The sequence below is a fragment of the Primulina eburnea genome, chromosome 11 (assembly GCF_022965805.1).
Source record: "Primulina eburnea isolate SZY01 chromosome 11, ASM2296580v1, whole genome shotgun sequence".
Lineage (NCBI taxonomy): Eukaryota > Viridiplantae > Streptophyta > Magnoliopsida > Lamiales > Gesneriaceae > Primulina > Primulina eburnea.
In genome coordinates, this window is record NC_133111.1 from 12,127,133 (window position 1) to 12,140,926 (window position 13,794).

The 13,794-nt window shown below is 36.4% G+C and overlaps 1 non-coding gene across 1 annotated transcript; it reads left to right on the forward strand.

Moving 5' to 3' along the window:
• The first annotated feature begins 4,227 nt into the window (after window positions 1-4,227).
• Window positions 4,228-4,329, forward strand: LOC140806490 (U6 spliceosomal RNA). Its single transcript, XR_012112561.1, has one exon. It is a non-coding gene; the product is annotated as a U6 spliceosomal RNA (small nuclear RNA).
• The last annotated feature ends 9,465 nt before the right edge of the window (window positions 4,330-13,794 follow it).

The following is a 13,794-nucleotide window of genomic DNA, read 5'->3' on the forward strand; positions in this document are numbered from 1 at the left end:
ATGACATGCACATAAAAGTCTTGATCGTTTTCCTTATCATGACATAAAACATTTTATCTTGATCATAATCATTTTCCTTTTTCCTTTTCCTTTCCTTTTCCTTTGTTGAATTCAGATCGTTAATTGTGAGTTTCCTGATCATGCTCATGAGGGTCGATGGATCCATCTACATAAAACCACAGTACTGGGCGGCGGGGGACACCAGCAACACTCTCACCGGTCAACTGGGCCCTGGCCTATCATGATTCGAATAGAAATACGATCGTCGGGGCTCCCTCTGGGGCCTTTTCCCATAAATGGGCTCCCTCTGGGGCCTTTTCCCCTCACGATATTCCCATTCTTCCGTTACCACAAAACCGTTACCACATATTCGCAATGATGGAAACACGATCGTCGGGCTCCCACTGGGACCATAACTCTCACGACGTCGCCACCATTAACGAATTAGTCACAATAACTTCACATCCTTCAACATTTTTCATTTCATTCACATCACTTAGAAAAATCATGAATATCATTACATTTTACATTTTTGAAACCAAGCATGCAACATGTATTTTAAATGTCTTTCCTCAGTCATAAATAACAAATAGACATTTAAAATCATAATTTAATCGTGAACATTTCAAAAACATTTTAAACATAATCATAATATCATAAAATAGCATTTCGGGCACTGCCATGACCTTGACTAAAATCCCGGTGTAAAATGACTGTTTTACCCCTGGACTCGACATTTTACGTTTTCGACTTTTTTCTTGATTTCATGACTCTAACATGTCCCAAATAATTATTTAAGCTTACGTGAATTTTTTCGTAATTTTATTTGGCTTACATGTTAGACTTTTTCAATTATCTTTTCTTAATTGTTTTAACGGTGTTTTAATCCCGAAAAATACCAAGCTTTAATATAAAATTCCTAAATTCTAAATTTAGTCTTTTTATATTATTACAGCCCTTATGGACCACGACTCGTCCCACATGAGTCGTTTTCCAAATATTCTTTATTTTAAAACTCGTTTTGACACCTAAACTTCAACCCCGAGCCATCTCTTAATTTTCACGAGTTCGCCCCGAGCCATATCGAGCCAAAAGGTGCCCAACATGACACCCTACTGGATTCTAAGTTAGCCAAAACAAGTCCCAAAAACTCAATAACGAGACCACCCAACCCACTCCTTATCCGGCCGAGAGTTGCAGCGAGTGCGATAACTTTGTGTGTGATCGTGTGGCTCCAACTAACGCTATACTAACCGAACCCAGCCCATGGACACTTGCTTAGGACCCTAATGAACCTTCCTAGCCCAGCCCGTGCCCCATGCATCGAGCCATACACGCCTGAGAGTGGTGCGAAGTCTGCACAAAATCTGTGCGCTATTCTCGGGTGGGAGTCCTTGCATGCAAGGACTCCTCCCTGCCCTTCGGTTATGAGTCCTAGCTTGGCTAGGACTCTTCTCAGACCAAGAACAGGACCCTGGACGAGCCCTGGACCAAGCCAAGACCCCGCCCCTTCTCCTCCCAAGACAACCCGATCGTCCCTAACGAATTGACAGCAATTTACATTCCTTTCTTTTTCTTGTTTCTTCTTTCTTTCTTGGTTTGATCGATCTAGGTGTGGTGTGTGGGACTCTAGAACACAAGCGTAAACTTACCCTAACCATGGCAGCCCTAAACATAGACAACACATGATTTGATTCATAAAAACCACAAGATCAACGCATATACATGACAAAAACGAAATTCTGAAAGTAAAAACCCCAAGATTTTCATGTACACATAATTTAAACAATAATATGATTTAGTGGATGAGTAAAAGGAGATTAAGGTGTTCCTTTGCGTATTTTACGCTCGGATTATCGTTGACGACGAAGAACGGAGGGACGACAAGGCTTGCTCTTTGTTAAAACCTACGAAAAACCTCCCTAACTTGCCTCTTGAGTGCTGCTGCGTGCGTTGTGTATTGTGTGAGGGGTGGGGAGTTTCAGATTTAAAGAAGAGGGTGGCCGATTGGTGTCTTGCAAGTGTAGGGTTTGTGACAAAATTTACACTTTAAATACTAGTTAAATCCCTAAGTAGACTTTAGGCCTATTAAGCCATCAAATTAAGCCCATTAGTTAATTTAGGATTTAAATAAAATAATACCAAAGTTTTTCTTTTATTTAAAATGTGAATTTAATAGCCGTGTTGCTAAAAAGCTCGCATTTTTAGTTGAAAAACCAACACCGATAAAATTTACGTCCCAGCGTATAAATTCACCTCAAAACCCCATATTTTCAAAAATAAGGAAAAGCATCACCCATATTTAAAATAATTAAAAACAATTATTTAATAAAAATATTTTCTATTTTTCGGCCCTCGGTCCCCGTTCCTCGATCGCAACTCGAATAACCTTTTAAAAATATATTTTAATGCAATCATGCAGAAAATATAATTTTAAACATGCAAATATGCACCACATAATTAATTTATGCAATCAAAGCATTTAATTAAAATACAAAAAAATTTAATAATGCATGCACGTGGTTTGCGTGGACTTTAAATTTTCGGGACGTTACAGACTGTTTACCTAAAACCGTTGCTAAGTTCAGCGACGGTTTAAAGTAACACTGTTGCAAATTTCAAATTAGCGACGGTTGTACCAAAAATGTTGCTAATTGGAGCGACGGTTTTTGTACAACCGTCGCTAATACCGTTGCTAATTTCAAAAATTCGACACTTTTGAAAATACCGCCTTCATTAGCGACGGTTGTCCAATAGCTGTCGCTATTAACGAGAAGCTTAAAATAACCGTCGCTATTAAACTCTCTATAAATACCAGCATATTCGCTCCATTTTTTTTCCACCCACTTCACAACACTCAAAATTTTTCTTTTCTTACACAATTTTACAACTTCACAACACTTAAATTTTTATCTCTTACACAATTTTACCAATTCACAAAATAGATTTATTAAATTATTAAATTTTTTTTATTTTACCTAAAATATTAGCGACGGAATTCATGCAGTAACCGTCGCTACATAGCCACGGGTTTTGTATGATTTTCGTCGCTAATTTGAGCGACGGGTTTTACATGAATTCTGTCGCTAATTTGAGCGACGGATTTCAAAAACAGTCGTTGCTAATATTATTTGCGAGGTTTCCAAAAACCGTCGCAAATTGCAGCTACAACAACAGTTTAAAACCGTTGACTTTGAGCGAACCATTTAATAACAGGGGCTTTAACAACAGTTTTAAAAAAACTACGACAAAAGTTAAAAACCGTTGTCGTCGGGTATTTTTTTTGTAGTGGTAACCAATTTTTATATAAATCCAACATCGCCCAAAATCTGATAATTTAACTTGCCTAAACCCTAAAATCTCAATCAATCAAGCCCATGTTTTTTTTTTGGTCTAAATCTGAAATCTCTCAAAATCCTCTAATTTCACTTGTCTAAACCTAACACTCTAAAGCCTAATATCTCAATCGAAGTTATTTTGTACAAATCCAACACCACCCAAAATATGCTAATTTCACATGTCCCAAAGACTAAACCCTAAAAACTCAATCAATGAAACATATATGTTTTTGTCCAAATCTGAAATCTCCCAAAAAGTGTTAATTTCACTTGCCTAAACCCTAGACCCTAAAATCTCAATCAATTAAGCAATTTTTATTCCAAATTTGAAATTTCCGAAAATGTGCTTATTTCACTTGCGTAAACCCTAAACCCCTAATATCTGAATCAAAGTAGTCTAATTTTTTGCCATATCCAACAACGCCTTATATCCGCTAGTTTATTCGCATGAACCTAAAATCTCAATAAATTAAACCCATATTTTTTTCCAAATTCAAAATTTCCCAAATCCTATATCTCACTTTCCCAAACCCTAAACCATAATATCTCAATCGAAATAACCTATTCTTTTGTTTAAATCAAACTTCTCCAAAATCCCGCTAATATTATTTGTCTAAACCCTAAAATCTAAATTATTTATGCCCATTTTTGGGTCCAAATTCAAAATCATCGAAAATCAACTTATTTTTCTTGCCTAAACTCTAAATCCAAATATCTTATCGAAGTAACTTGTTTTTTTGTAAAAATCCAACATTGCGAAAAATCCGCTAATTTCACTTGCTTAAAATCTAAACCCTAAATCTCAATCAAATAAGCTCATGTTTTTGTCCAAACCCTGTGATGAGATAATTCTTTTTACTGGTTCTCATAGTAAAGTGAAATCTTTTGTGTTCCTTCGGGGGCATCAGATAAAATTAGAATGATAAAGAAAATATTAACATGGCCCTGCGCAAGGCTGACAAACATAAATCGAGAAACAGTCTAAATTCCAAAAAGGAAAACACATAAAAAGAACTTGGATTTGATATATATTTGAAATTTTAATATCACTCAATAATTTTAATTTTATAAAAAAAAATTCTCTCTAGGGTTTCCCGTCATCGGATCCTATGAGTTAGCACGCTCCAACCCTTCATGCATCGGTGGCTGATCATGAACCACCACATAGAGGACTCAATGGTTATCACTAGAGGTTGGATTTTGATTGTGGCACTGATCCGGTGATCATTTAGGAAGGTCAAAGAGGACGTATGTGTGAGAACCCCGGTTTTTTCGAAGCAAAGCACCTCAAAAAGCTCGGAAAGTAGCTCAAAAATAAGCCAGGCAATGCAAAACCTTGAGAATTGAGGGTACATCACTTGGAAAGAAACCCTTAGCTCATAAGCTAAAACCCTCAGCTCAAGAAAGCTCCAAGATTCTTGGAAAAGAAATCCTCGGCTCATAAGCTAAAACCCTCAGCTCAAGGAAGCTTATTGATTGTCGGGGAGGAAATCCCTAGCTCATGAATTCAATATCCTAGCTCAAATTAGCTCATCCTTTCTTGTCCTAAAAGAACCAAAATGGAGCTAGAAGAAGAGCTAAAGGATTGGACAAATTTAGTGTGCAAGAAATGACCTTTGAGTTAACCAAGAAGAGGAGCTAAAGGTTTGGACAAATTATTGTGCAAGAGATAACCAAGGAAGGAACTAAATGAGCTAAAGGTTTGGACAAACTTATTATGCAAGAAATGACCATTGAGAAAACCAATGAAGGAGCTAAGGGAGGAGCTAAGTTAGTAGGACACATTTATGGTGCAGGAAATGACTCTTGGTGCTTGAGATGGACTTGACTACATTTATTTCATTTCTTGGAGCCCAATATTTCGGCCATGGGGTGTTGAGAAGACATTTTGGCACCTATAAATACCACTCAAGGTGTTGAAGAAACCACATCCGAAATTCAGCAAGAAAAATCGGCTCCTTTCCCATCCAAAACCACCTCTCGGTCGTCGCTTGCAAGAAGGTAGAAGGATGAGTTGCTCCGGCTTTTCAGTACTGTAATCTATTGCCATACTATCATGAAGATCCTATCCAGGTTCGGTCATCACTCAGCCGAAATTCAGCAAGTTTCATTCAACCAAGTTCTGCACATTTCAAACCGTAACTTCAAGAACTGTAAATGGGTTTTTGTTATGTAATTTCTGGTATTTTGAACTTTGAATATAAATTTATGACATGCGTGTATGTGTGTCCTCCTTTTCAAAAAAAAATTATGTATGTCTTTTAAAATTTCCATCGATTATATGTTTTCTTCTGTTATTAGAAATTCTTTGATCTGCTGTATCCGTCTGAGATTCTGATAAGTTCTGTTTGATAAGTCTGAATTCTGTGATGCACTGTTACAAATTGATTTGAAATGGGACGAGAATTGTAATTCTGTCTGGCCCCATTGGTGGGTATGAAACCATGTTCTGTCTGGCCCCCATTGGTGGGTATAAAACCATCTTCTGTCTGGCCTCCATCGGTGGGTATAAAACCGTGTTTTGGCCTCATCCCTTAGAGGACTAACATATTGGGGACAATTTGACCATGGAAATGAGACGAGTAACAGTGTTTTGTCTGTTCCGATCTGTTCTGAATTGTTCTGATCTGTTTCTGAATTGCTCCGAATCGTCTGATAACCTCTGTCTCATATGTAAGTTTGTTAAAGAAATGTTTTAAAGATTAAGTTCTGTAAGTATCATTGGAAATCGATCGACCCCCCACTTGCTGAGTGTTTCCCAAAACACTCACCCCTTACAAATTTCAGATAAAAACGAGGAGCAATTGAATGAGGAAGAGCAGGATGCTTTTTGGGGATGGTGAATCAAAGATCGAGATCAAGATTCCAGAATTTTATTCTCTTTTTGTTTCTGTCTCAGAAACTTCGAATGTAATGTTTATTTCATTGTCATTGTAAAATACAATATTATTTTATGAAAAAGACTGGTTTGTTTTGATACGAGGCTTAATTGTTTTCAAGTAATTAAACAATGCCGAATGTCACTGATGCTTCGATCACGGGACGTGAAATTTAAGTGGTATCAGAGCCGCCAGATTCATAATCCCGCTGGGATTTTGACAGACAAAATTGGAAAAAGTTTTGACAAAAGCCTAGTGCATTCAGAAACAAACTCTCATTCTTTCCAAAATTCTTTGAAAAATTCGAACTCTATTTCCTTCAATCGTTCTGCAAACTCTTATTATCGAAAATCCCACGACAACATTGTTTTTGCCTTTCTATCCTTTTATTCGATTATGAAATTTTACCTCAACGGATGCCTTCGTGCTCGTGCTCGTGCTCAATCCGTCCTTCGCAAGTGTCAACATACCATTGAAAACCAAACACGAGAGATTGCAAACTTAAAGGATCAACTCGCTATAGAAAAACAAGAGAACAAGAACTCGTAAAGATTAAGTACCTACTTCAAACTGATATACAATGTCTCACCTATCTCCTTGATAGATCAAAGAGCCAGCTGGCCCTTACACTACGTAGCCCATCTCACGTGGTATGACCCCTAATCGAAAGTTGATAGTAAAGATTGAAACTGAGAAGGATCTTGCTAACCGCTCTCTTTATCAACATGAAGACCTTTCTAGCAAGCAAGAACGTTACATCTCCAAGCTTTATGGTGATTTGGATAGAATGCAAGAACAACATAACTATATGCACCTTGTCATGGAAAACATGGAAGAAGAAGAAGAAGAAGAATAAGAAGAAGAAGAAGAAGAAGAAGCACCTATGGATGTAGTGGAAAAAGAACAATAATGTTAAGAGATGATAAGGTAGTTAGACTGATATTATGGTTATATGATCTGATAAGAAAGAAGTGTAATACTTCTTTGGGAATTTACAAAAATAAATTGAATTATATTGGAATGTACCTATCAGATATAAGTTGAATTATATTTTTGGGAATACACCTATCAGATATAAGTTAACTTAACTTTTTGGGAATTTACTTATTGAAGATAAGCTTCCGACTTAAGATGAAATGTTTGATTCGGGGAAAATAAATTATTTATGAAAATATGAGATAAGAATTATATAAGTTTTGATATTCAGATATAAAAGTTGATTTTATGTCAATAATTAATGGTATGGACATTTAAATTTGGTATATTAAGCGATATATTTAAATATGTAAGATTTTGAAATATTTAATAAAGGTAAGAAACAATAACTTAAGTTAAGAAATTAAGTTCATTACCTTAGGTAAATAAAGAGAGTTATGAGATATTGGTGGACATCGAGATAAGTGTAGCATGCATAATAGGTTCTGACTCTTCTTATAGTAATAAGAAAAATAGGGGAAAGATTTGTGGAGAAAGACATCCAACGAAACTTGTTTGTATTAAAGCATGTTAGGCTCATAGTTTTAATTAAAGATAGATTTAGTAAAAGAAGAATTGTTTGAGGAATTAGTTTCTTCCGTACAAGGTTGAAAGAAATTTTAACTATGTTATAGCTATTGGGACTTAAGTCAATAGGCTGATAAGGAGTTATGTTCTAAGATTCTATATTGGTTTTAAGTTTTGAGATATTAATCGTGATAATTTTAAGATAGAATAAAATAAGTATGGATACGAATATATTCAGTGCCAATTTTAATTAGTGTACTATGGTAAATTTCAACGTCATTCTGAGAATTGGTTGGTTGGACAAGAATCATGCAATGGTAGATGGTCGGGGTAAGAATGCCAAACTCCAATCCAAGTATAAATCATATTTTATGGCAAGGATAAGGAACAAAAATCCTTCTTTTCTGCTTCTCAGATCAAGAAAGGCATGGAGTATGGCGAAGAAGTCTAACTAGCAATAATGAGAGAAGCAAAAGAAGGAATTAAGCTCAAGATATAAAATATTCCTGTGGTAGCGAGCTTCGGAAAGGTTACTTTGAACTATCTCAGACTATGAAGTAGAATTCGAAATTCTAAGGAACCCTAGCAAATGGCTTCAGTTGAACTCAAGAAGCTAAAAGATCAATTTCAATATTTGTTAGTCAAAAACAAATCAAACTAAGTTCCTCTCCTTGGGGAGCTTCAGTCTTATTGACACAAAAGAATGGTGAAAGCACAAGATAATGTGTCGATCTACAAAGAATTCAATAGGATCAAGAACAAATGTCATCTTTCAAGAATAGATGACCTTTTCTATCAGTTAAAAGGAGCTAAGATCTTTTCAAAGCTCTATCTAAGGTCAGACTACCACAATTGAAGTCCAAGACAGAGAATATTCCTAAAACAGAGTCGTAGGGATGGCTCATTTGGTGGTATCGAGATCTCTTCAGTTTGAGATGCAGAGGTTTGATCTAGAGACATATCCTCGAGGTAGAGTTCCTCATCTATCTACTTTGACGATTCAGTCTTTTCTTCTAGACCGTATTCGTAGTGGACAGGTAGCAGACGAGCAGTTGGCAAAGTGGAGACAGAGAGATGAGGCCAAGGGCAGTGTCTTGTATACCATTAGAGACGGTACTGTGAGATATCGAGACAGAATGTGGGTTCCTAGCTGCGATTCTATTCGAGAGGATATCTTATCTGAGGCCCATATGTCGTCGTACTCTATTCATCCAGGGAGTAGGAAGATGTACAAAGATCTACAGTTATTATATTGGTGGACAGGAATGAAGAGGGATATCAGTCGATTTGTATCCGAGTGTCTGACGTGTCAGTTAGTGAAAGCGGAACATCAGAGACCAGCATGTATGCTCAAGCCTCTTCCTATTCCCGAGTGGAAGTGGGAGAACATTACCATGGACTTCGTTGTCGGATTGCCGAAGTCAGTCAGAGGGTCGAATGCTATATGGGTGATTGTTGATCGTCTTACGAAATCATCCCATTTCTTGCCTATTAAGACGACTTTCTCCATGATCCAGTATGTAGAGTTATATATCCGGGAGATCGTCAGACTTCATGGTATTCCCGTTTCTATAGTGTCTGACCGAGATCCTAGATTCACTTCATCATTTTGGAAGAGTCTACATTCAGCTATGGGTACCAAGTTGTTGTTTAGCACAGCTTTTCACCCACAGACAGATGGTCAGTCCGAGAGAGTCATTCAGATTTTGGAGGATCTTCTCCGTGCATGTGTTCTTGATTTCTCCGGGAGTTGGGAATCAAAGTTACCATTGGTGGAATTTACCTATAACAACAGTTTTCAGTCGTCTATAGGGATGGCTCCGTACGAAGCACTGTACGGTCGTAAGTGTAGATCTCCTATTCATTGGGATGAAGTAGGGGAGAGATCAGAGTTGGGTCCAGAGATCGTGCAGCAGGCTGCTGATGTAGTAGTCAAGATCCGTGATAGGATGAGGACTGCTCAGAGTAGACAGAAGAGTTATGCGGATCAGAGGAGGAGAGATCTGGAGTTTGCTGTTGGTGACCATGTTTTCGTGAAGATAGCACCGATGAAAGGTGTCATGCGATTCGGGAAGAAAGGAAAACTCAGTACGAGATTCATTGGACCATTTGAGATCTTCGACAGAGTTGGGACATTAGCTTATCGTGTTGCTCTTCCGCCGAATCTGGCCAGAGTACACAACGTGTTTCACGTCTCCATGCTGAGGAAGTATATGGCGAATCCATCGCATGTCTTGAAATTTGAACCGTTGCAGCTTACTCCGAACTTGTCTTATGAAGAAAGACCAGTGCAAATTTTAGACCGGCAAGAGAAAAAGCTTCGGAACAAGATGATCAAGCTAGTGAAAGTCAAATGGCTCAATCATTCAGAGGAGGAAGCTACGTGGGAATCCGAGCCAGAGATGAAGAATCGATAGCCCGAGTTATTCGGTGAGTTTTAATTTCGGGGACGAAATTCCTTTAAGGGGGTAGAGTTGTAGAACCCGAAAATCAGATTATGTATAAGTCATGCATAATTTCTACTATTTAAATTAAAAATGTATTTATATATATATATATATATATATATATATATATATTTATATATATATATATATATTTATATATATATATATATATTTATATATATATATATATATGAAGTGTTTCATTTATTTTAAAAATAGATGTTTAGTTTTATCTCTTCAGGATAAATACGCGAGGTCGGGCCGGAGTTTGGAGATTAGAGATAAGATTAATAATAAAAAAAATATTCCTAAATTTAATTTAAGTCAAGGAATAATTTAATTTAAAGAAATAGAATGTTTTAAGATTTATTAAATTAATTGGAGCTAAATTATTAAATGAGTTCTTTTAGGTTCGATATTTAATTAAAGCTTAAATTAAAATGTGTAAATAAATGAAGATGAATTAATCTAGGTATCATATTCAAGAAATTAATCATAGCATTTGAATATTTAAATTTGAGGTCATGAATGCCATGCAATAATCTATCCTAAATTTAATGTGTAAATTCACAAAAATATATAATAAGGGTGCTAAACTTTAAGCAATTAAAATACAAGATTTAAACAATAATATACCATGCAAATTAGTAATCATAATTTTGGGTCCAACATTTAAAATAATTCAAAAGTTGATAACTCTCCATTCAAACCATTCCTAATTACAATATTCATTTCTCATTTTTAATTCTGTAATGGGTAGAAAATTTAAATGTAAAAACATACCTCATTCCTACTCAACCTATTAAACAACAAAACCATGTAAATGCAGTAGGAAATGAGGGAAAAGCAACGGCAGCAAGGGGGAGGAGAATCATTTCAAACCCATTCAATTCTTGCACTTGTAACTCTCCACTAAATGCACTTCAAGACACCTTTAACACCTCCTATATCATTCACCTTCATCCCTAACATCATCTACACTCATATGCTCAAAAAACATCAGAAAGAACAGCAACTTAAGTCGTGTAAACAGCAGCAAACAAAGGAAGAGATCCAACTCGGTTCCGTCGCTTCGTATTGTCGTATTGATTTGTTTTTGTGTCAAAACAAATTCCAGGCATGTATATATTATTCTTTTGCTCTACAATCAAGTTATATTAGCTATTTTAAATCAGTATATGTTCATAAATCAAGTGACAAAACGAATTTTGACAGCAACACTCTTGAAAAATATGTACAGCTTCTCGGCTCATGATATGTGCTTCATGTTTCAGTGTATTGTGTTGTTGACAGGGGGTGCTCGATTCCAGGCATACAAGGCTGCATTTAGACATCATTTAGAATGTGTTAGGGTGCTTTTGGTTCATTGGTTTCAATCCATACACACACAAACAAAGAAATGACAACAACTTCTTCCTTAGCAGCAAAATGAGTCACAGTTTTTGGTTCTTTGAATGGTTAAGGTGTGTGTTCGAATCTTGGCTGTCCTAGGGACTATAGCCACGGTTAGAACCCTTCTTTATCATGTCTAGGACGTGACCAAGGTGTTCTTTCCAAGCTTGGTTCATGGATCTTTAAGATTTCTACATAAACAAGACATGAGCTCTTCGGTTTTAAGATTTTGAAATTCTGTAGGAATATGGTTTCGGTTTTTGATTGTTGAATGGATTGTGGTTGGCTTGTAGCCCATAATCATGGTTTATACAACACTCCATCATGTCTAGATCGAGCCATGGTCGATCAAATGGTCACTGGAACGTCACAAGACAACCAAATATTTCGTTTCAGCACACTACACAACAAGTGATGCTCTCGGTATGGAGCTATGAGTGTCCTAGTTGTTTTCTTGGGTTATGTTTGGCTTTTAGCCCTTAGCCATGGTCCATGCCATGCATTAAGATGTTGGTAAGAGTCTCTGGGCAGTGGCTCAAGCCAATGATCATTTGTTTCAAATATATAACCCACGCACACACAGAAGTTGCTGCTGCAATTTCTGCACATGACATCAACTTTGAGTTGCAGTTTAGGAGGTGGTTTGAATTATTGGTTGGCTTTTATCCCATGGCCTTGAACTGGACACTACCTTAATGAGTTAGGAAAGTCGTGTTTTTGGCTGTTCGTGATTTGGTCGAGTTTAGAGGTCGTATGAGAATTTACGGTGAAAGGTGCCAAAATGACTCTCGAAAGAGTATTTTATGTTTTTGGATTCCTTTCACCCATTTTCGTATTTTACAGTTATTATGCATATTTTTCAGTATGTTTGGGGTATTTTAATCATGGTTAAACGTCAGTTTAATGTTGGTTCGGGTTGGTACGAGGCCATGATTAAAAAAATCAAGTTATTGATTCTAATCGTCTCGTTTTTAGTTCAATTGTTAATTTTTAGTCAAGTTGAGATTTATTGCATGTGTCACATATTAGAATTAAGTCACAGCAAGCCTGGGAACGATCCAACTCATCCGGTAAAAATAAGGTTATAATTATATTACGTGCATAAAAATATAAAATGTTTATTTTTGAGATAAATGCGATATGTCTTGTGGCCATCTTATGTTATGGGTTTGGAAGTCGGTATGCGCACCCGAGGACCTCTCCACCCGGTGACTTACAACCTGTTTATGATTATGTATGGGTACAGACATCCAGTCCAAGGGCTGTGATTGATCTCTACCGCCCAGTATACTGTGGTTTAGTCTGATCAGGCGCTTACGCTATGTTATGGGCCACTTGCTTAGAAACATTATCTCTACCAGAAAATTATGATATGATATGACAGAGCACTATTGAGCAAAGTTTTTACGTATGATTTTCAGACATGCACGTAGTTATAATTATTCATGATACGATTTTCACCGTACGCTTTACGGTACTTTATTTTGACGTTGCATGTGATTTTATTATACATATTTACTTGTTATTCACGATATATACATGTTGAGTCTTTAGACTCACTAGACTTGATTGTTGTAGGTACTGATGAGGTCGAGACGGAGGGCGTGGACCAGTGAGCAATCTTGGGGACAGCAGTAGTAAACCCGAGGACCTCATGATATGTTTATGCACCATTTATTATTCAAACTCGATTTTAACATGTTGGATTATTTTTAAATTGTTGTTTGAAATAAAATGTTGACTTCCACTGTTATTTTAAAGTTAAAATTATTTACATGTTTGTTTTATAAATTGGGCAAGTTATTTATTTATAAAAGTTTTAATAATTCCGCAAAATTATGAATACGAGATACGGGCCTTTACACTATAGGTACAATCGAACCATCAAACAAGATTCAATCTCCCACATCTGGTGGAGGTATGTACATTCTCAAAGATGAACATGATCTTCAAGCTAGATTTACCTCTTTGGCAAGAAAAGTTGAGGCACTTGAATTGAAAAACAATGGTCAATTACAATCTGTTCAAGAAATTGCGTGTCACATATGTGATACAAGTGATCATTCTACAAAAGATTGTCCTACTTTGCCCTCTTTTAAAGAATGTCTCCATGAGCAAGTCAATGTTTTGAACAATTTCAAAAGGCCAAATTTTTAACCATTTTCTCAAAATTACAATCCAGGTTGGCGAAATCATCCAAATTTTAGTTGGAGGAATGATAATGCTGCACAATTT